Source organism: Bos indicus, chromosome 26, assembly GCF_029378745.1.
Source record: "Bos indicus isolate NIAB-ARS_2022 breed Sahiwal x Tharparkar chromosome 26, NIAB-ARS_B.indTharparkar_mat_pri_1.0, whole genome shotgun sequence".
Taxonomy (NCBI): domain Eukaryota; kingdom Metazoa; phylum Chordata; class Mammalia; order Artiodactyla; family Bovidae; genus Bos; species Bos indicus.
In genome coordinates, this window is record NC_091785.1 from 11,226,068 (window position 1) to 11,250,452 (window position 24,385).

The window sequence follows — 24,385 nt, forward strand, 5'->3', positions numbered from 1 at the left end:
TCAAGGTTACTGACTCAAACCTTCTGGTGTATTTCAAATATATAACTCAATTGCACAACCAAACTCCTCTGCAGCTCATATTGAAATGCTCCCTCCGTTTCAGCCCGCGATCACCTTTATAAGGGCAACTCTGCATCTCTGAAGCTAATCTTTCTACCAAGTTACAGACTCAAATTTCCAACAGGCTCCAGGGTACCTCAGACTCTATAAGGTATGTCTATAAAGCATTGGCTAGTCTCTCCTGGAAACACATTTTATTTTCATGCTGTTACCATTTCCCAACTAGGTGCATGAGAACACTCTGAGGCTTTTGACTTCTCCCCATCTCCCAGAAGAAGTGAGTGAATCTCATACCACTTCTGCTGGTAGCTGGCTCAGATCTGCCCTCCCTCTTAATTTCCCAAGACCTTATACCTGAACAAAGTAAGAGCCTGTCTTGGCTGGCCTGACTAATCCTGACTCCACCACTTAGAATTAAGACTTCCCTGCACTTATTAATTATGACTCTTATTTTATGCTTCAAGGCCTCAGTTCCCTCATCTGCAGGGTGGAGCCATGCATAGCGTCCTACCACCGGGGACAGAGACCTCCTCTCCATTGATTCAAAGGGGCAGAAACTCCAGCACAACTAGCCTCTCCGGCCTTTCTTTACCTTCTCACCTACTTTTCTCCCCAGAAGAAGGAGTTGGTTATCTGATTCATGGGTGTGGGAAAAACAGAGGTACATGCTCAGCTTTTTGTTTTCTTCTTCAACATGGGATCTGCCTGCAAGCAGAGAGTGCTCATTCTTTTCAGCTCTTTCACTCTATACATAAATCCGGGGCAGACGCCCATCAGACGAGGCTTGTGGCTGCTTGAGGGCTGCCAGGGTCAGTGACAGGGTAGCTCCACCTTTAATGTGGCTGGAGTGTTGCAGTCCTTCTTGGCTAGTAGTTCTGAGCCTCTCTCCCCAAGTATCAGCACACAAGGCAGCATTTTAGGAAAGAATAGTTAACATTTATTTGAATACATACTACGGGCAGATCCTATGCTTTGTAATATAATATGGATTACCTCATTTCATTTTCTCAACAACTCTGTGAGGTAGGAATTGGGATCGAAAAGATCAGTAAACCACTGGTCTCCTCACAAGTTCAAAACCAATTTAGAGTTAGAAACAAGAACCAGTCAATACTCTGGCCACCTGATGCGAAGAGTCGACTTAGTGGAAAAGACCCCGATGCAGGGAAAGATTAAGGGCAGGAAAAGAAGCAGGTGACAGAGGATGAGATGGTTGGATGGCATCACCGACTCAATGGACATGAGTTTGAGCAAATTCCGGGAGAGAGTGAAGAACAGGGGAGCCTGGCATGCTGCAGTCCAAGGGGTTGCAATCAGACAGGACTGTGTGACTGAACAACAACCTTCTTACTATGACGATTGTTGATGTAACAGACCACCTCCATGAGTCTTAGGAAAGGGATAGGAATTTTAAATTTCAATATTCTTTGATTATCATAATATTTCATATCAAGACAGTGCGGAAAATAACAGTGACATCAAGTAGAACTTTATAAACTGTAAAAGAAAATCTATCACCATTTCCTGTCCAAAGACTTCACCGGGAGGCATTCACATGGATCCTGAGGCTGGGTGTGAAAGCTGTTTTGAATGCACATTTCTCTGTGGAGGCTTACAAGACGCCCTTAGGCCAGCAACTGTAAATAGTAACACAACACAGCTCAGGGAAAAAAAAGTCTTAAAAATAAAAAAGAAACTCACATTCCTCTGACAGGATACTCCTCTCCAAAGAGTTCCAGAGGTTTCCCCATCCCTCAGCTATACCACTGCCCTTTGAAGCCTTTTAGACTGCTATAAATATGAATGCTGAAGCACAGACCAGGGCACTTGGCCTGGGGTCAGACACGTCTGGCTTTGAATCCCAGTGCTGACAGTTAATAGCTGTATGAACTTGACATTTGATTTAACTTCCTGAGTCTGTCTCCTGCTCTGTACTTTGGAGTTAATAGCTCCTCTTTATTAGGGCTTTAATGAGGATTAAAGGGCAAAATATGTGTTAAAGTGCCTGACAACTATTAAAATATTCACATAATAACATATATTAATCTCCTTCCCTATTATACCAGCTGGTACATTTTTCATCTATATTTGTACCTTTCAATAATTTTCCTAATTAAAAAGTGAAGCAAAAAGAAAAACAAAAGCAAAGCAATTATACAACTATATAGTAGACACTCAAAAAATGCTTACCTAAGTTAGACACATACCAGTTACGATTTCAAATAACGACATAGTTGCTGCTAAGTCGCTTCAGTCGTGTCCGACTCTGTGCGACCCCATAGATGGCAGCCCACCAGGCTCCCCCGTCCCTGGGATTCTCCAGGCAAGAACACTGGAGTGGGTTGCCATTTCCTTTTCCAATGCATGAAAGTGAAAAGTGAAAGTGAAGTCGCTCAGTTGTGTCTGACTCTTCGCAACCCCATGGACTGCAGCCCACCAGGCTCCTCCATCCATGGGATTTTCCAGGCAAGAGTACTGGAGTACTTCTCCACGACATAGTTAGCAAAGTATTAATAAATAAATATCTTTATCATGGGCTTCCCTAGTGGCTCAGCAGTGAAGAACCCACCTGCAATGCAGGAGACACGGTTTCAATCCCTGCATCAGGAAGATTCCCTGGAAAAAGAAACGGCAACCCATTCTAGTATTCTTATCTTGGAAATCCCATGGATGGAGGAGCACCGTCTTGCAAAAGAGGCAGACAAGACAGCATCTAAGTAACAACGACAATCTTTATCATAGCTGAAAGCACCCGTATTTCTTGTCATTTAGCCAAAGGAAAAAAGTCAGGGAGAGACCCAGAGATTTTATCTATGTCAATTTTCCCTTACATTATTGGGACAAGACAAAGAAGTTAAATAATTGAATGAGGGAGCGTGGCAAAGAGAAAATGATGGGGAAAACAGTAAATTCAAGAAATACTATGCTCTTTGAACATTTAAACTAATTTTCACTTCTCTGCAATATTAATTGGTTCTTTCTTTTGAATTGCACACTGAAATGCTTTGCAGGCAAATATCTATATATCAAATAATAAATACGTCCATGTCCTCTTCCCTTTTTAATGACTTTTCCTAAGTAGTACACAGACGGCAAGTCCCATCCATGGATAATTATAAAGCCTTTACAAAGGACGGTTATGAGGACTGTAGCAGCGCGCAAAAAGGCCCGTGTTGGGCTAACTCTTAATCAGAAGATGAAATGTACAAGCTATGAGTACAACCACAAAAATGCATATGCGCAAGGGCACCAAGAGAAAGGAATGCAGAGAAAAAGAAAATAGCTGTGTGAGGAAAGGAAGATTATGAATGTTTTCTTCCTATATTTTCTGAGCTTCTTGGAATATTCTTATACCCTTCTTATAAAAAGTAATAAAACCACTTTTACACATTGTAACTAAGTATATTCTTACTGCTTTTTTTGTTTTGCATTCAACATCGATTCATATATTCTTTTTCACATTTGGACAGATTTTACATTTGACATTTCATATCTGTATCGTGGTTGTGTTTGCCCTCTTCATTTAAACTTGTCAAGATCTTATTCTCTGGAGTACTTAAAGGGGCTTTTTACTTGGGGACCAAGTACATACACGTGCACTAAAAGTTGCCCTCACTTCTTTTCTTCCCAACAGACCGAAAATAAGACATCTATCTGTGGAAAGAGAAAATTCATGATCATATGTTAAGGCTGTCTAAAGGAAATAATTCAGTTGACCAAGTTCAATTTTAGGGTTTTTTTTTTTTTCCCCCAAAAAGTGAATGTGTGTTGTGTGTGTGTGTAAAATAAATTTATTCCAGCATGCTCTTTCACTATAATTTTCAAAACTGCTTTCCTCTTACAGAGTGATGCAATATTTGATGAGTAAATAACAAGGAATGAAAAAGTCCACTTTAAGGCAACTGTAACCAGACAAAATGAGAATACAATGTTCTTTTTGTGGCATTTTAGGCTCACTCAGGGATATCACTCCCTCTTCTTTGACAGACTTCTTGAGAGAATGCTGAAAATGACAGAACTGTCTCTGCTGGGGGTTAGGAGAGGAAGAGTTCTTAGTATTTTCAGGATAAAAATAAATAAATGCTTGATTTATACCGAAAGAGTTTAAGGATCATAGGATGAGAATAGAAAATAAATATTTTAATTTCTAAAAAAAAATTAATCACCTATAAAGGTTGAAAATTGCAGTTTTGTCTGTAATTAACCATTCATGTCTTAAATCCTTACTCTTCACTTAGAAGAGAATGATGAATGGCTGAGGTCTACATTCCAAAGTCCAGTGTCATTTTTACTGGTAACAAGGCAGATTTTATGGGTGTCAAGCCTACCAATGATAAGCCGTAAGCACAGTGTGAGGGAAAAGATATAACAGACAAATCTGTAGTCAAGCACAGAATCATTGTTAAGAGTCTAATGGCAATAGAATCAACCAAGTAAAAAGAGAAAGAAAAGAGAAAAAGAAAATTCAACAGCTTGGAGTCATTTTGTGTAGAGAAAAATACATCAGCGTGTCTTCATTCAGAGCCTCCCAACTGCTGAACGTGTGGGATATGGATCTGTATTAGTCAACTTAGGCTTGTATAACAAAATATAACGTAAGACCACTGACTGGCTTAAACAACAGACATTTATTTCTCACTGTTCTGATGGCTGGAAGCCCGTAACCACGGTTCCGATTAATCTGGCTTCTGGTGAGCGCTTTCTTCCTGGCTCGTTGATGGCTGCCTTCTTGCTGTGTTCTCACATGGCCTTCCTTGGCAGGTGGGGGTAGGGGGTGTTTGGCCAGAAATAGAGGAATGTGGGAGGAGCTCTCTGGTGTCTCTTCCTATGAGGACACTAATCCTATTAGAAAGGGTCCCACCTTTATGACTTCACTTCGCCTTAATTATTTACTTAGAAGTCCCATCTCCATGGTGGTTAGAGCTTCCATATATGAATGTGAGGGGGGACAAACATTCAGTCCATAATAGGATCCCTCAGCTGGGCAGAACCTTGGACTGGGAAGGGCCCAGGCCAGAAACAGTCTCATGGTTTTCCCAAGTGTGGCTAAGAAGATCATGATTTTTGAGGTCTGGATCCCTGAGAGAGGTTGGGAAGCACTGATTTATGGACCCTGAATGCACCACTGCACTGTTAACCATTATGAGAATAAACTCAGTGATCCCTAGGAGTGAAGAAAAATCACAATAATGATGCTTAAATAACATGCAGTATATGCCACACCTGATCTTAGTGTTTCTTTACACGTTAACTCATTTAATACTCACAACAGCCCTCTGATATATAAAGTATTATAACACCAGGCTTAAGAGAGAGTCCTTGATCTGAATCCAAATCTTGTCTTCTGCACTTTTAGCTCTGTAACTGTGGTTAAATTACTAAGTCTCTCTGAACCTGTTTCCTCTTCTATAAAATGGGACGGATATAGAAGCATAGAATTCCAAAAAGCTGTGAAAACGAAAAAATTTCCATACATTAAGTGTACTCATTTTGTTGCTAGATCTAAACACTCATAGTTTTTATTTACCTTTCTGGATGGGACAGTCTTAAAGGTTTCAACTCATAGTTGTGACAATTTAGTTAATTCAATTAACACACTTAGGATAGAGCCTGGCACATGTGGGAAATGATATACTAGTATGAACTATTATTGTTGTTGTTCTTATTATTATTACTACTGCCATTCTCTAGATGAGGAAACGGAGGCAGAGAGAAATCAGTCTGTCCAAGCATCAGCCAGCATGTGGCACACTGGAAGTGAACCCCAACAGTATGGCTTCGAGGACTGTGGTCTTAAGCACTGCACCATCTCCACAAATTACATACATTTCTTTCATGTTTATGTATGTTCAATCATATTTAATGCTCCATGTTTAAGAACTATTAGTTGAAAAAAAAGAATGAAAGCCTGCCATTTGTAGTAACATAGATGCACCTAGAGGTTATCACACGAAGTCAGACAGAGAAAAACAAATATAATATCACTTATATGTGGAATCTAAATAAAGATAAAAAAAAAACTGTTTTATAAAACAGACTCACAGACTTCAAAAACAAACTTATGGTTGCCATAGGGGAATGGTATGCTGCTGCTGCTGCTAAGTCACTTCAGTCGTGTCCGACACTGTGCGACCCCATAGCGGCAGCCTACCAGGCTCCCCCGTCCCTGGGGTTCTCCAGGCAAGAACACTGCAGTGGGTTGCCATTTCCCTCTCCAATGCATGAAAGTGAAAAGTGAAAGTGAAGTTGCTCAGTCGTGTCCGACTTAGCGACCCCATGGACTGCAGCCCACCAGGCTCCTCCGTCCATGGGGTTTTCCAGGCAAGAGTACTGGAGTGGGGTGCCATTGCCTTCTCTGGGGAATGGTATAAGAAGGGATAAATCAGGAGTTTGGGGTTAACAGAAGCACACTACTGTATATGAAACAGATAATCAACAGGGACCTACCTCTATAGCACAGTGAACTCTAGTCAATATTCTGTAATAACCTAAATGAGAAAAGAATCGGAAAATCTGTAAAACTGAATCACTTTGCTATACATCTGAAACTAACACAACACTGTAAATCAACTAAACTCCAATAGAAAATAAAATTTTTAAAAAGGCAATGTTTTAATAAAATATTTTAGAAGTTTTGTCCAGCTCAGCTTCAAGGGAATTCAGCTCCATCATTCAGAATGATCCAAGAGCAGGCCCTGGGGAAGGGGGCCTGCAACCATGTCAGTGCTCTATGATCTGAACCCCTGGCCTAGCTCACCAAACCAGGAGTCCACACCTGATCCCCAAGAGCCAACCAAAGGCTGAACCAATTCTACATCGTTTGAACAGGCAATGCATTCTTGCCTGGAAAATCCCACGGACGGAGGAGCCTGGCAGGCTACATACAGTCCATGGGGTCGCAAAGAGTCTGACACGAATGAGCGACTTCCCTTCTTCTCCAATGGGAAAATGAAGTGACTGAGTCAGGCTGGAGCTGGAAGGTGCTGAGTTAGGCTGGAGAGCCATCCTCTGCCATGAGTATACCCAGAGGAGCTAAGAACTGGGAAAGGAAGATCGCAGTTCCAGGGAGACCAATGGTTCTCAACCAGGGACAATATGAGCCATCAGGGGCCATCTGCAACGGCTAGAGACACATTCTGCCATCGCAGTCAGAGTACTTTTTTCAGCATCTGGTAGACAAGTTAAAGGTGCTGCTTCAACCCCACAGTGCACAGCACAGCTCTGCCAAAAAAAAAAGTATTATCTGGCTCAAAATGTCAATTATGACAAGGTTGAAAACTCTGCTTTAGACTCGGAGGAAGCAACCATGTAGCACAAGGAGAGGGTGAGATAGAGGAGTTATTTGCTTTAGTTCCAGAGGCTCCTCAGGCCCCGATTCCAGCTGCTCACAAAGCTGTATAGCTCTTCCAGCCCTAAATTCACCCGAGCTTCTTTATGGTCCATGTTCCTCCTGTCCGTTTATCATTCCATAAAAGTTCCCCTTTACGTTATACCCGTTTGATGAGTTGATGTTTCCTGCAACCAAAGACAACGGCACCCCACTCCAGGACTCTTGCCTGCAAAATCCCATGGATGGAGGAGCCTGGTGGGCTGCAGGCCATGGGGTCGCTAAGAGTCGGACACGACTGAGCGACTTCACTTTCACTTTTCACTTTCATGCATTGGAGAAGGAAATGGCAACCCACTCCAGTGTTCTTGCCTGGAGAATCCCAGGGATGGGGGAGCCTGGTGGGCTGCCGTCTAAGTGGTCGCACAGAGTCGGACACGACTGAAGTGACTTAGCAGCAGCAGCAGCAGCAACCAAAGACACTAGAGCAGGTTTAGGGGAGAGCAACTCAGGATGGTGGAAAGAGTGCTTCAGGCAGAAGAAATAGTATATGTAAAGGCACAGAATTTTAGAAGGCAGGTGGAGAAACACAGCGGGGGAAATGAAGAATAAAACAAAGGAGAGGAAAAATATGAGTCAAAGCACAGAAGCAGCATTAAGCATGGTATGTTTTCATGTAGAAAGGAGAGTGGTCTCACTAGGTCAGCAGGTGCATCCTGGGGAAATTAAAGAAATTAAGTGAAAACGAAGCATCAGACTATACAACTATAATTGGAGAAGGAAATAGCAACCCATTCCAGGATACTTGCCTGGAGAATCCCATGGACAGAGGAGCCTGGCGGGGTACAGTCCACAGGGTCTCAAGAGTCACATACGACTTTGCAACTAAAACAACAAATAAAAACATACAACTACAATACAGGCTTGAGCTTCCCAGGTGGAGCTAGTGCTAAAGAATCTGCCTGAAACGCAGGAGCTGCAGGAGACTCAGGTTTGACCCCTGGCTTGGGAAGATCCCCTGGAGGAGGAAATGGCAACCGACTCCAGTATTCTTGCCTGGAGAATCCCATGGACAGAGGAGCCCATCAGGCTCCTTGGGGTCTCAGGGCCATGGGGTCTCAAGGAGTCAGACACGACTGAAGTGACTTAGTACATAGCATAATACAGGCTTGCATATCAGTGACTCTCTTAGGCCTAATTCATCCTTTGAATGGATAAAAGAAAAAAAAATATCGATGTGTTTGGGAATGTATACTTTCTTGGCAAGCCATCTCTACTCAGTAAAAACATTGCCCTATCAGTTAAAAGAAAAGAAAAGGAAAAAAAAAAAAAAGCAACAAGCAGGATTTCCCCAATATGTGAAATAAACTAAAGCAGAGGCAGAAATCTCTATAGCATTTGTGGCAATCAGACAGAAGTTTTTAATCAATAAGTTCCTTGATTCCCCTTTCTGTACTGTAGGGAGGATGCAGCATTCTCACTGTCTGGCACTGAGGAGGGTCTGACGTAGTACCTAAAAGCCCCATATGACTCACTTTCTTTTTTAATGAAAAAAGAAAAAGTCCACAAAGACTGGGAAATGGGCTTCCCTTCACCTCAGTCAAGGAGAGAGAGGATTCGCAAAAGCATCATTAAATCTTTCTGGGGAAGAAAAAACAAACAAAAGAGGGAAATATACATGTCAATTACGTGACACTGACATGGAACAGAAATAAGTTTAGAAACAAAAAGAGAAAAGGAAATGAATGTTATTAAAGCAGAGGCCCCCACAAGGCTTTGTTTCTCTTTTTCCTTCCTGCTTTCTAACAGGGATAATGTGATTCCCGAGGAAAAGCTGCTTTTGTAGTCAGCAGGTCAAAGGTCTTAGATCCAAAAAGAGTGGATACACAATGTTCCAGGAGAGATGTGTGTGGCTTCCTGGTACTGAATCGACCCCTGCAGGTCAAAAGACACCCGGGATGAAACACCGAACTGTGGAATGAAATGCATACCCCTTCACTGCCAACAGGCAGTTCTTCAAGGGTGGTGGACAGCCACCAGGAACCTTTTGACAGCTGGCTGGGAAGGAGGCCTGGGCTCGGTGGGATCGGTACAAAGGGTCAGATTCCTCTGAGTGAGCACCGCCATCCTGGGGAAAGGCAGCAAGGCTCCTCTAAGAGGAAATAACATCCGGCTGATGCATTGAGTGTTTAAAGGAAATGCCCAGGATGGTGTAGCAAAAAAAGACAACTCAACATTTTAATTTCATAGGTGAACATCATCACCACAACAGCAGACACTACTTTTTGAGCACTTATCTGTGAGCCAACCACTGTGCTAGGAGAGTCACAGACATTAGTTATAGTCATTCAGAAAGGGATCTGAGGGACCTCCCTGGTGGACCAGAGGTTAAGACTCCATGCTCCCAAGGCAGGAGCCCCAGGTTCAATTGATGGTGGGGAACTAGATCCCACACGCCACAATTAACTATTCCACATGCTGCAACAAAGACCTGGTGTGGCCAAATAATTAATTTTTTTTAAAGTATGGTATCTGGATACCTGCACTTCAGCATCAGTGCAGCTTGGCATCATGGTACCACAGTTTTATACGTCAGAATTTCACTGTCCTTTCTGAATTAATGCCGTGCCTATAAAAAGTGCTAATAAGGGCTTAGGAGCCAAACCCATCCCTTCCAAACTGGCAGGCGATGGGAGGGGTTCAGTGAGACTTGGAAAACAAGCTGGCTTTCATTAGTCGGGTCACTGCAATGCCCATGACTGAGACAGCGGCAGTGATAACAAACCGACAGTCCCACCAAAGGATGCCTCAGAAATCTAAAAACACTCCTTCTCTGAGCAGTTTGGAGGATTTTCAAAGAATTACCTCCCTCATGAAAAGGAAGCAGGGGAACTTCCCTGGTGGCCCAGTGGTTGAGAGTCCACCTTGCAATGCAGGAAATACAGGTTCAATCCCTGGATGGGGAACTAAGGGCATCCATGCCACAGAGCAACTAAGCCCGTGCGCTGCCAACCGCTGAGCCCACACGCTCTGAAGCCCACGCGACACAACTAGAGAGCCCGAGTGCCACAACTAGAAAGTCGGTGTGCCACAACAAAAGATCCTGCAGGACGCAATGAGACTCCGGGTGCCACAGTATAAAAACAAAATTAAAAAAATAAAAGAAGTTCGGAGGAAGAATGACCAGGATGCTGAGCGCTCATGGTGGACCAAGACACAAAGTATACCCAGAGACATCAAGATCTGGTTGAACTTATTCTGCACGATATTAGGATAAGTAGAAGCTCTGACGTGACAAGAGTCAGAAATGGGAACTGATACATCCGCAAAGTGACTGGGAAGTCACTTTGCCAACTTACACCCCTGTTGGCACAAGCCTCTTGAAAGGAGTCTTTTGACAGAAAAGAAAGGGTGACTGTACTTCTTACTTTTAAATACTCATCTCTAAAAAATCTGACTATTTTTACAATGGCATTATATACTGAAAAATCCTTTGAAATTACTCTTTGTATTGTTTTCAAATCCAGGTCATTTAAATAAGGAATTCATGCTCACCATTTTGTAGACAAAGTATTTTGACCCCAAAGTACTGCCTAATTTGATCATCAATAATGCAAATCAGACTTGGTTCCCAATGACCTTTGATGTTTCCAAAAATTATATTCACCTTCTTGAAGACCAGACATTATTGAGGATATTCAAAGAATAAATTAAAAGTTTAAAGTAGCTTCAAAAAATGAAAGTTCTAAAATATAATGAACCATGATAGCTTGACCTTAAAAGTCCCTAAGGCTACTTTTAAGAGGATAATATCAATTGGATATATATTTCACACTATATTTTTGAGTCAATATTTTACTACATGTATTTATACCTGTGAATATTTAATAAGGTCTGTTATTTCAAATATGCTGAAAAAAGGTATAAAAGTTATTGTTAACTCACCCCTAAAGATATCAGTCCAATGTCCTTTTATGATCATAAAAGTCAGTATAATTGCTGGTCATCATCAAGGAGAAAGTGGAATACACTGAAAAATATAATCCTGCTTGTATCAAACATCAGCATCCATAATGCTGCATATAATTCTGTTCACTTGCAAATAATATATATTTCAATCTCAGAAGAGTCAGATGACTAAAGTGTCTCAAGATATGAAGTCTCCATGTGAAGAGGAAGTAAAAAGTAGGGAGTTTCTTCAATAGCAGAGAAATAGATCAAAGAGTGATGGGCTTGAATCTCACAAATTACAGGGCTCAGCCCACCAGACTGCCCCATGCTGGTCTCAGGCCCTGGGGCACCCGTACCCGTGGCTGATCAACTAGATTTCTGGGTGACCACCCCCTTTTCAGGTTCTAAAATTTGCTAGAATGGCTCACAGAACTCAAGAAAACACTACTTACTTTTACTGATTTATTATAAAAGATATAGATGAACAGCCAGATAGAAAGATACATAGGGCGAGGTCCGAAAGGGTCCTGAGTTGGAAGCTTCTGTCTGTGGAGTTAGGGTGTGCCACCCTCCCAGCAAGTGGATGCCAAGTTCACCAATCTAGAAGCTTTCCGAATCTCTAGTTCAAGAGCTTTTATAGAACTCAGTCTCCAGCCCCACTTCTTTCCTCTCCCAGGAGATGAGTGAGTAGGGCTGAAAGTTCAAATCCTCTAATCACTGAGTCTTTCTGGAGACCAGCCCCACCCTGAGGCTATCAAGCCACCCCTCCAACTGCCACTGCCCCCCTCCAAAATTATCTCAGTAGCATAAACTCAGGTGTGCTTAAAAGAGCTTCCCTGGTGGCTCAGTGGTAAAGAATCAGCCTGCCAGTGCAGGAGATGCTGGTTCGATCCCTGGGTCAGGTAGATCCCTTGGAGAAGGAAATGGAACTCATTCTCCAGTATTCTTGCCTGGGAAATCCAAAGGACAGAGGAGCCTTGGACTACAATCCATGGGGTCGCAAAGAGTCAGACACAATTTAGCAACTAAACAAGACAACTAAGTATAACAAAGTACACTCCAATCGCTCAGAAAATCCCAAAGGTTTTCAGGATGCCTTACCAGTAGCTAGAGACAATAACTATGTTTTTTTATTTACTATAAAATTTTATTTTTACTATACCTCAAAGTTTCAATTGAGGTAATGATATAAAATTAATGTGAAATTATATTGTGATGAGCCAGATGACCATCTTCAGAATTTACACCAAAAAACCTCATTTCACATCTCTTGGGTTCCTCACTCAGCTTTGAAAATACAAAAAGGCTGGGAGAGTGAAGATTAAAAAAGAGGCTTTTGGGGAATTCCCTGATGGTACAGTGGTTAGGACTCAGAGCTTTCACTGCTGTGGCCCCAGTTCAATGCCTGGTTGGGGAACTAAGATCCCGCAAGCCATGTTGCAGCTTCAGAAAATAAAGAAGATTTTTTTTTTTTTAAGAGACAATTTCTTTATGGAGGATGGCTCGACCCCTATCTCATGCTTAGAAAAACGAGGGTGTCAAGGAATCCAGGGCCTAGTTGGGACTCTGCGTTTGAAAGCACAGTGGAGGGGGATCAGATTCCAGGCCCAGGGGACCAGAAGAGAAGCTGGAAAATGACTCTGACCCTGGCACAGAGGAGAGTTGCCCCCTTCTGGCAATAGTAACTGCATGTTCCCTTCTTCAGGAGGACTCCAGGGATCCAGGAAAGTTTCCCACAGGTCATGACAGACTTTGCTGTGGAAAAAGCTGCCTGGAGCCATTATCTATGCTAGCTGAGTCACTTAGCCTTATCTGACTCTTTGCAAGCCCTCCAGGTTCCTCTGTCCATGAGATTCTCCCGGCAAAAATCCTGGAATGGATAGCCATGCCCTCCTCTAGGGGATCTTCCCGACTCAGGGATTGAACTAGCATCCTTTTCATCTCCTGCATTGGCAGGTAGGTTCTTCATCACTAGGACCACCTGGGAAGCCCTCACAGTCCCACCCAAGAGGGTCTCTAGGAAGGGGAAGTGGTTCTCTCATGCACGGCAAGGGTCCATAACTATCAGAGAGCCAAGAACTGAGGGGGTTACAAGCAGCCAGGGAAGCACCTCATGCCTCGTGCTTGTGCCTAGAGGGACAAGCAAAAATAAAATTAAGTTAAAATGAAACCAGCCCCTGGATAAAGAGCGTACATACCAAGTAAGATTGTGCCCTCATCTCCTAATCTCCTCAACGACTGAACTAAGCCCTAGTGGAGCTCAATTTTTTTTTTTTGTTTTACAACAAGCTGGGAGAAAAGAAACACTAGTCCAAAAAAGAAGGAAGGATGATGCCTCCCTCTCCCTCTCCAAACAGCCAACTTCATAGCAGTGCTGCCTGGGGAGAAGGTAAGACATCATTAAGTTAAATTTTACATTTTTATAATTTGCGTGGGTTCAGTTCAGTTCAGTTCAGTTCAGTCGTGTCCGACTCTTTGCAACCCCATGAACCGCAGCACGCCAGGCCTCCCTGTCCATCACCAACTCCTGGAGTCCACCCAAACTCATGTCCATTGTGTTGGTGATGCCATCCAACCATCTCATCCTTTGTCATCCCCTTCTCCTCCTGCCATCAATCTTTCCCAGCATCAGGGTCTTTTCTAATGAGTCAGCTCTCTGCATCATGTGGCCAAAGTACTGGAGTTTCAGCTTCAACATCGAGTCCCTCCAATGAATACCCAGGACTGATCTCCTTTAGGATGGACTGGTTGGATCTCCTTACAGTCCAAGGGACTCTCAAGAGTCTTCTCCAACACCACAGTTCAAAAGCATCAATTCTTCGGCCCTCAGCTTTCTTTACAGTCCAACTCTCACATCCATACATGACCACTGGAAAAACTATAGCCTTGACTAGACAGACCTTTGTTGGCAAAGTAATGTCTCTGCTTTTTGATATGCTGTCTAGGTTGGTCATAACTTTCCTTCCAAGGAGCAAGCGTCTTTTAATTTCATGGCTGCAATCACCATCTGCAGTGATTTTGGAGCCCCCAAAAATAAAGTCTGTCACTGTTTCCACTGTTTCCCCATCTATTTGCCACGAAGTGATGGGACCAGATGCCATGATCTTCGTTTTCTGAATGTTGAGCTTTAAGCCAACTTTTTCACTCTCCTCGTTCACTTTCATCAAGAGGCTTTTTAGTTCCTCTTCACTTTCTGCCATAAGGGTGGTGTCATCTGCATATCTGAGGTTATTGATATTTCTCCCGGCAATCTTGATTCCAGCTTGTGCGTCTTCCATCCCAGCGTTTCTCATGATGTACTCTGCATATAAGTTAAATAAGCAGAGTGACAATATGCAGCCTTGATGTACGAATTGAGATGGTGTGACTTGAAGTGACCAAGAGTGAACAGAAAGTTACAGAAACCGTTCACGTTTTCATCCAGAGATAGTGGTGGGCTATTCTCTACTGAACAAGTTTTAAAGAGAAAATGGGAAATGGGGAAAAAAAAAAAAGAGTTGCAGTTTCAATACAACCCACAAAGGAGGGCTGTTCAACATCAATAAGAGTATCACTGTGACCCATAAAAATTTTACAAAATATCTCCGGAGGCAAAACCAATTGAAGTAGAAATAGTCAGGAAAAGTTTAGACCAATTCATAGATAATATAGTAAGTCCCCTACCTATGATCATTCAAGTTTCCAGCTTTCAAAGTTGTAAGCGTGCATTCCCTCAACATTAGGCGTGAGTGAACTGCAGCTCAACCTCCGTCTCCTATTGCTGACAGTCCTTCGGCTCTACCAGCTCCCACCTCCTCTCCCTCCCCCAGTCCGCAGCTCTACTTGCCTGTTCACTCGATGCCACCCTGTGTGCCAGCTGTTCTACTGCACCACTGTACATTTCAAGGTTATGTACTGTAAGATTAAAAATGTCTATTTTTTCTGCTTTTTCGGTATTATTGTATGAAAAGTATTATAAACACAGCACATAGAGCCGATTGTGTTAACTGGGTACCTAGGCTAACTGTTGGACTTACAAACTGGACTTATGAACGAGCTCTCGGAACATGTGTATGTGGGGACTTATTGTATCAAAATAGGTTTCCCAGACCAAGAGGGAAGATATTTGGAAGCTGCTGTCACACTTTGATGCTAACATGATATCCATGTCCTCCCACTGGCTCCATCTGTTTGTGGTGTCACACTTACAAAAGAACCAAAGGGCAATTTTAATGTTTTAAAGCTGCACATATCTTAATTGACCATAACCATAATATAGCAAAATAGAGCAATCCATCATGATCAGTACTTCATTGACCAAGGCACTTTAAATAAGACTCTATAAAGATGATGATAAATGTATATAGATTATCCACTAAAGGTTATTATTGATTTTCTCTTGAAGTCATCCTTTATCTTATGTGGCCTGAGAGAGAAGAGCAGTTTAGGCACAAAAGTGGGAACAACCCAGCCATGCCTAAATGAATTAGCAAAAATTGTCTATAAATAATTTATTTTAGTAAGTCTGTACTACTTTGTCATGGTTGCACATCCATAAAATAAAAGAATAACTTACATTTGTTGTACAGTGCAATGGACTTTCTATCCATAACTATTACTGTATTTAAGTCTCAGAGATCTAGTGAGGAAAACAGAGGACGTAATGGTCATATCTTGTTTTTTCTTTTTTTTCTGCCCAGCATCCAGGCCAAATCACTTAGACCACAGCATCTCATTTTTCCATCAGGAATCTTACCCATTCTCAGATAGTGTGCTTTGGGAACCTACATGTTCCTGGAGAGGCATGGCTGGTTAGAGGCACAATGATTCATTCAGAGACTTATGAACCAAACTAGACCAGTAAGAGTCAGCCTTGCAGCATTTGCTGGAACAATTGGGAAGAAGTGCCTTCATTGCATGGGATTCCAAGTCATAGAATGGATACAGTGAGCTGCTGGTGGCCATTTTTGTCTCCACTGGGAGACACCCCACCTAAAATGAAGTCAACCCAGGAAAGAGAAGGAGTGAGATAAATACATATTTCTGAAACTGTGTAAACATTTGAATCAGCCCTAACTAAATCCCACCCTTGGAGCTCTCTGTTCAGTGAATAAATGAATTAGTTTTTGCTTATAGTCACATTGACTTTTATTTCTATTATTTGCACCCAAGCTCCTGATTAGTTTTTTGATGTCAAATTCATCTTTTCAATTCCTCAGCTTGGCTCCCCATCCCATATAGTTGTACTGTCTGTGTAGCTGTGCTGTGCCTAGTCTCTCAGCCCTGTCCAACTCTTTGCGACCCCATGGACTGTAGCCCGCCAGGCTCCACTGTACGTGGAATTCTCCAGGCAAGAATACTAGAGTAGGTTGCCATGCCCTCCTCCAGGGGATCTTCCCAATCCAGGGATTGACCCCAGGTCTTCCGTGTTGCAGGCAGATTCTTTACTGTCTGAGCCACCAGGGAAGCACCACCAATGTTTTATAGGCTTAAACACTCAAATAATCAGATAAGCCAGCAATCATCAGAACCAGGAGGTTCAGAAGAATGAGTCTGTAACATACAGCAGATATTTTAAATGCAGGGTTCTCACTAAAGTAATTTTGTCAAAACAGACTAGTACCAATCAATCCATTTCCCCTAATGCTAAAAGTTTTGGATGCCTGGGAAATTGAAGCATTGAGAGCTACAGAAATACAGTAGAAATAAAAAAATCCAAGTAACTATATTGGCTCCATTCCTGTTAGCAAACAAATTCAATCATCCACACACTATTTTTTCTTTTCTTAAAGAACTGTTAATAGCAATGTTTGGGATCAGGTTTTTCAATTATATAATATGAAAATCTGCCAGAATTATTACATAAAGCAAATATTTTAAATCTGACAATGAAACCAATCAGTCAAGGATCAAAGAGGACATATATAGCTAGTTCATTAACAAAAACATATGTTCTATCTTACACTGTTGATAGGATATTAGTTGGTTCGATTTTTTTGGAGTGATATTTTGCAGCATCTAGCAAAAGTTTAAATGAACTTAAATTCTGACCCAGTACTTCTACATTTATTTAGGAATCTGTCATATAGTAACACTCCCCTAAATGCTCTAGTATATTTGGATAAAGGTGCATTAGCACAACTTGTAACTACAAACACACTGGAAGTAGTTTCTATTTGCAGGGAATCAGCTGGATAAATTGTGGTACATTCAGACTCCAATTTACTACAGATTGAATATAAATGTTTATCTTTGCTCTCTCCTAAAATGCCACTGATGGTAAAGGCATAAAAAACAGAAACAAGTCACAAAGATAAAGTGAACAGGAGAGATGATGACAGCAGATAAGAAATGTGAACCAAACACTGGAAGCTGGGAAATAAATGAACAGATGGTATAGGACTTAGCCAGAGAACGCTGAAACCTAAGCCAGCAGGGAAGGAATACAATAAGGAGTCAGCCAATTGCAGAATCACAGGAAGAGTCAGAAATGGAGGAACAGAGGATTTCTTAAAGGCAGCAAATGTGGTTAAAAACAGGATAGACAGAAAGTCTTTAAAAGTTCTCCTCCTCCCCACCCACCCCAGAATCAATGTCATTTGCAACAACACGGACGGACCTAGAGACTATTACAACCGAAGCAAGTCTGCTGCTGCTGCTAAGTCTCGTCAGTCGTGTCCGACTCTGTGCGCCAGCCCACCAGGCTCCCCCGTCCCTGGGATTCGCCAGGCAAGAACACTGGAGTGGGCTGCTATTTCCTTCTCCAATGCATGAAAGTGAAAAGTGAAAGTGAAGTCGCTCAGTCGTGTCCGACTCTTAGCGACCCCATGGACTGCAGCCCACCAGGCTCCTCCTTCCATGGGATTTTCCAGGCAAGAGTACTGGAGTGGGGTGCTATAAGTCAGACAAAGACAAATAACCATAAGATATCACATATATGTGGAATCTGAAATACAGAAATAAAGCTGTCTACAGAAGAGAAACAGATTCACGGGCTGTCAAGGTGGAGAGGGTTACGACAGGGATAGATTGGGAGTTTGAGATTAGCAAATGCAAACTATTTTATAAATAGGATAGATAAGCAACAAGATTCTATTGTACAGCACAGGGAACTATACTCAGTATCCTGTGACACATCTTAGTGGAAAATAATATGAAAAAGAATACATATATGTGTATATTTTATATATATATATATAACCGAATCACTTTGCAATACAGCAGAAATTTTAATATAACATTGTAAATCAACTATATACTTCAATCTCTGGAGTAGGAAATGGCAATCCACTCCAGCATTCTGCCTAGGAAATCCCATGGACAGAGGAGCCTGATGGGCTATAGTCCATGGGGCAGAAAGAGTCAGACACAACTGAGCATGCACACTGATACTTCAATAAAACTTTCTTTAAAAGTTCTCCCCCTCACACCATGAGAAAATTGGTCTCCCCTTCTCTGGAGAAAAAAATGGTGTTTACTCTGGAAACACTGCACACTATGATATTGGAAACTGCAGATACAGTTGGGGGTGAAGGGGGAAGGTGAAGCCCAATATGACAACACACAGGTTAAATGAAAACCATACTGAAAGGTGAAACACTCTGTCCCAAAACCTGTGCTTCATTTAACTCCCAGAACACCACCAGCCAAACTTCTAATATCGGGGCAAAAGACTGAGATATATCTTTGGAGAAACTGACCACACTGAGAGCGAAGGTACTAATTTGGGAGATGCAGGAACTACATTCTACAATACTGCTGGATCCAGAGCCCCTCTTCACAATGCGGCTTGCCAGTTCACCAATTCTTCCACCCAATCAGCTTTCTAGCACCTCATTCTTGAATGAATAGACAACCACAGATCACAGATAATGAAAGCCTCTAGTATAAGCTAGGATAGAGGGAAATCAGGAGGGGGATGGAAAAGTCAACTCAGAGGAAACAAGGATCATGACAGTTGAGGGCATGAAAGAAAAGGAAAGGTCAGGAAAGAATTAAAAAGAAAACACACAACTTTTGTTAGTATCTTCAAAAAGTTAAAGAAAACAGTGTAAAAATGAAGCATGAAATGGTAGGCTATAAAAAGAACCAAAAAAGAACTCTTGGAATTAAAATATGACTCTTGGAATTAAAAAGTTTATGGAAGGACTGGAAGATAAAGTTGCAGAAATACCCCAGAAAGTAGACAAAAACACAAAGATAGAGAATACTAGAGAGAAAGAATAAGAAAATTACATTGGTCCAGAAAATTAAATAGTCAAATAATAGGTGTCCCCATAACAGAGGAAACAGGAGGAAATACGTGATGAAAAACACTATAAAAACATGTCCCACATTTGAGTATCCAACAAAGTTAATGAAAATCCTTACAGCTCCCAATCTCACACCATTTACAAAAGTCAATTCAACAACATATGAAAGGCAAAATGATTAAGCTTTAAGAATATAATACCTTCATGAGTTGGAGGTAAGGAAAGAATGCTAGAACAGAGCTCAAAGAGCCTTAAGCACGAAGGGAAGACACTGATTCATTTAACTGCATTAAAATTTATAAATCAGAAGATATGATTAAAGAGTTAAAAGACAAAACAGAAAACAGAATATATCTGCAACAGATATAACCCACAAAGGGTTTATGTCAAGAATATAAAAGAAATTCCTATTAATCAATATGATTAAAAGGACAATACAATAGAAAATGGACTTGCACAGACAATCCACACAAATAGAAATCCAATGGCCAGTGAATATATGAAAAGATGCTCAACATTATCTGCAGTGAAACATACAAATTAAAACACGAGATAAATGTGAGCCCTAATGTAAGCTATGAACTTTGGTAAATTGCTTCAGTCGTGTTCAACTCTTTGCAATGCTTTGGACTGTAACCTGCCAGGCTCCCCTGTCCTTAGGATTCTCCAGGCATGAATACTGGACTGGATTGCCGTTTCTTTCTCCAGGGGATCTTCCTGACCCAGTAATCAAAATCATAATAATAACATATCAATACTGGTTCATCAACTGTATTGAATATACCACATCAATGCAAGATGTTAATAAAAGGGGAAAACATGTGGGGCCAGAGAAAGAGTATATGGAAACTCTGTATTTTCTCTTCAATTTTTTATAAACCTAAAACTGCTCTAAGAAAGTCTATTAATTAAACACAAACACACACACACAATGAGATACCAACATACATGCACCACACTGACAAAAAATTTTAAAAGGCTGGTGATCTCAAGTGTTGGCAAGGATGTAGAGCAATGAGAACTCTCACTTACTATTAGTGGAAGTGTAAATGGATACAAATATTTTGGAAAACCACTTGGCACTATCTAATAAAGTTAAAGACAGGATTTCCACATGACCTCTCCTAAGTGTGTATCAATAGAAATGCATATACAAATGTATGAGAGCATGTGTATGAGAGTGTTTATGCAGCCATCTTTTGTGAAAACCCCAAACTGGAAAAGTCCAAATGTCTACTAATATCAGTAACTGGAACAAAGGAAAACCAAGTTGCAATGAAACATGCACCCATACAGATGAATCTCAGAAACTTAATAATAAGTGAAAGAAACAAGTCCCCAAATACTATGCACAGTGGTATTTCATCCTCATGAATTTCACAAAATTAAAACTAAATTGTATTATTTAGAGATGTACACAAAAATGATAAACATATAAAGAAAAACAAGGAAGTGAATTCCACAAAACATAAGACAGTGGCTACCTAGCTGGGGGAAGGAAATGTGATCAAAGAGATTCAGCACACAAGAAGTGGGGCTGAAGGGGGAGTATCTTCTAAGATATTTGCAAAGTTCTATTTCTTAATCTCCGTGGAGTTAGAAAAGGAAAAAATAAAAAAGAGCAAAACACGGAAAATATAACTAGTCCCTCTGGTTTTGTAACTAGTGGTTGCTTGCATTTTCCAGATCAGTCATTCTCATCGCAGCCACGTTAGAAGACCAATAAGCAGTTTTGAAATTAAAAGATGCTTACTCCTTGGAATCAAAGCTATGACTAACCTAGACAGCATATTAAAAAGCAGAGACATTACTTTGTCAACAAAGGTCCGTCTAGTCAAGGCTATGGTTATTCCAATAGTCACGTATGGATGTGAGAGTTGGACTATAAAGAAAGCTGAGAGCCGAAGAATTGACACTTTTGAACTGTGGTGTTGCAGAAGACTCTTGAGAGTCCCTTGGACTGCAAAGAGATCCAACCAGTCCATCTTAAAGGAGATCAGTCCTGGGTGTTCATTGGAAGGACTGAAGTTGAAGCTGAAACTCCAATACTTCGGCCACCTCATGCGAAGAGCTGACTCATTTGAAAAGATCCTGATGCTGGGAAAGACTGAGGGCAGGAGGAGAAGGGGATGACAGAGGATGAGATAGACGGTTGTATGGCATCACCGACTCAATGGACATGAGTTTGGGTGAACTCCGGGAGTTGGTGATGGACAGGGAGGCCTGGCGTGCTGTGGTTCATGGGGTCACAAAAAGTCAGACACGACTGAGCGACTGGACTGAACTGAACTGAACTGAACTGAACTGAAGCAAAGTTCTAGGGCCAGAAGAGACTAGCTCCCTCAAACTTTCATAGAACTCTGTGAACTGTTCCACTCTCCACCTTCATAAAGGGTTCTTAGGAGAGCTGTCTGGTTGAACCAGCGTCGTAAAGTGAGGGTAGTTGGCAACAATGTGGGGGGTACCAATAAGACTGACCGTTAAACTTTTTGTTAAAAGCAAAAATGAAATGAAGCAAGACCCTATGGTCTTTGCCCTCCACATCCTCCATCTGCCTTTTGTCTGTGGAAAAACTTATGCCAAAGAATAAGTTTAATCAAAGTGAGAAAATGTAGAACAAAAGAAAACAATCAAAGGAGACCAAATAATAGTTCAGTCATCAAGCAAAGTCAAGGACCTTTAGTTTCTCCTCAAGGGCTAAAGATAATATTCTGAGCCATATCCTGTGAGCTGCCCTGTAGATACTACAATGCTCACCATGTGGAAGAAGTTAACTGCATGATGACCAGACTGCAGCCATAAATAAGCTGCTACAGTTCTGAGAACTGGCCTCAAAAAAATGGAAACAAACCAACCCTGGAACTGAAGACTAACTTTACCCAAAACAATCAAAATGACGCTGGATTAGACCACCGATGATCTATTTCAAAATGACTGTCAGAGCTAACGGTGCTGCTTCTGCATGTAGCCCTCTCCCTGTGGCTCTCACGGCTTTTGCCCACTGGTTGTCAGTGGGGTGGAGGGAATCGGCTTTTCGACTGAAGTCGGCCCTCCTCCCCGATTGCCGGATTCCAAAATACGGCAAACTCTCCTTTCCACCAACCTGGCCTCTCTATTGGCTCTTGAGCAGCAGTTGGACTCCATTTTCAGTTCCAAAAGGATATGATCAATTCTAAGCAAAAGTTTTCTTAGTGATTTAAGTATTTGTTATTCAAGTGGCAAGAAATTTAAGAGCTATCTTTAACCTGATTGGTGGCATTAAGATATTGAGAGGGGAAAAAAAGAGTTGGATTAAGGATGGATAAATAGGCAAAAGGAATAAAATATTATAAATAAGTAACATAAATAACATAAAATACAAGAGAAAATGCACTCTGCATAAATCCACTTTGATACTGTATCAGAAACTAGGGGTTATAATCAATCCATTATAAAGAAAAAAGTGTTCTGGAGCAAAAAAAAAAAGTATAAATTACAATTATTCTCACCACCACTACCAGAACATTAAATAATGTTTCTGATTGGTTCTTACCTCTGTAATGACGGTAACTCTCAGGACTAAGAAAATTTAGAGGACCGTGTTTTACTTCCCTACTTCCTCACTCAATGAGAATGGGTCACTCTCTCAAGAAAGCTGCATTCACAGTGGCATAGTTTAGTGCTAAGTTGCTTCAGTCATGTCCAACTCTGTGCGACCCATGGATTATAGCCCACCAGGCTCCCCTGTCCATGGGATTCTCCAAGCAAGAATACTGGAGTGGGTTGCTATGCCCCTCTTCAGGGGATCTTCCAGATCCAGGGATGGAACTCTTATCTCTTCTGTCTCCTGCATTGGCAGGTGGGTTCTTTATCACTAGCACCACCTAGGAAGCATAGAGTTGCATAGAGTAAACCATATAATGCCTCCTTGCCCCACTTATCCACATTCTTATGCCACTGGATACAGGAAAATCCCACATAGGCCCACTCTCTGATCCCACCCCTCATTCACTTTCTCTGGAGTTTGAATTCTGGAAGGGAAGCCAGTTCATCAATGTTAAACTGAATCAAGACACATGTAGAAGACAAAAACCACAGATCAATAGAGTTCTAAGGAGACCCTAGGAGTCACTAGATCAGGCATGCATGATCAACTGGCATCCATGGGCCACATACAGTCTCCCAATATGACCTGTTTGACCCTCATGCTGATTTTTTAGAAATTAGAACCAGTTTCCAATACTTAAGAACCAGACAATTCTACAACGATCCAGATTTCTTGCTTTGCTTTAAAAATCTGGAGATTCTAACAACTCTGTGTCCCAAAACTTATGACATGACATGATCAGCCCCTGGTGTAGCTCAAGATCCTCATTTTTCAGAATGGAAAAGCTGATGCTCAACAAAGGGAATTCATAGATATCACACAGTAAGTTAGAACCATTAATGAGATGAGAACAGAGGCTATCGGGCTCTTGACTACATAACCCTGGAGACAACCCTGGAGACGTCAGCCAACTTGCCAACACATCGTCCCTAACGCTCGGACCTGTCTAGTCATATAAGCCACAGAGCAATGTCTTGACGAGTAGCCTGGTCCACCTGCAAGGAGCTCAGGGATTCAGAAAGCTGAGAAAAGCATGGTTCTAAGCTTACCTTTCTACTTGCTGGACAGGAAGTAAACTCCTTTCATGGTTGCAGCTGCATGTCAGGGAGGCTGAGCACCGAATCCCCAGGAGGTTCTGACACTTTGTGAGCTGGGGAGGGAGGGGAACTGAGCGAGAGGAGGCCTGTGCGCCTCTACCTCCAGTCTGCACTTTAATTAAAGTACACACTC

The 24,385-nt window shown here is 41.7% G+C and overlaps 1 protein-coding gene across 5 annotated transcripts in view; it reads right to left on the minus strand.

Moving 5' to 3' along the window:
* Positions 1-24,385, minus strand: part of SLC16A12 (solute carrier family 16 member 12) — a 99,654-nt gene that overhangs the window by 44,861 nt on the left and 30,408 nt on the right. The window contains exon 3 of one of the 5 annotated variants that reach the window (XM_070780455.1): positions 24,205-24,305. The exons of the other annotated variants lie outside the window; for them this stretch is intronic. The gene's annotated coding sequence lies outside the window, so the exon portion shown is untranslated. The remainder of the gene's footprint in view (positions 1-24,204; positions 24,306-24,385) is intronic. 5 annotated transcript variants of the gene reach the window in all.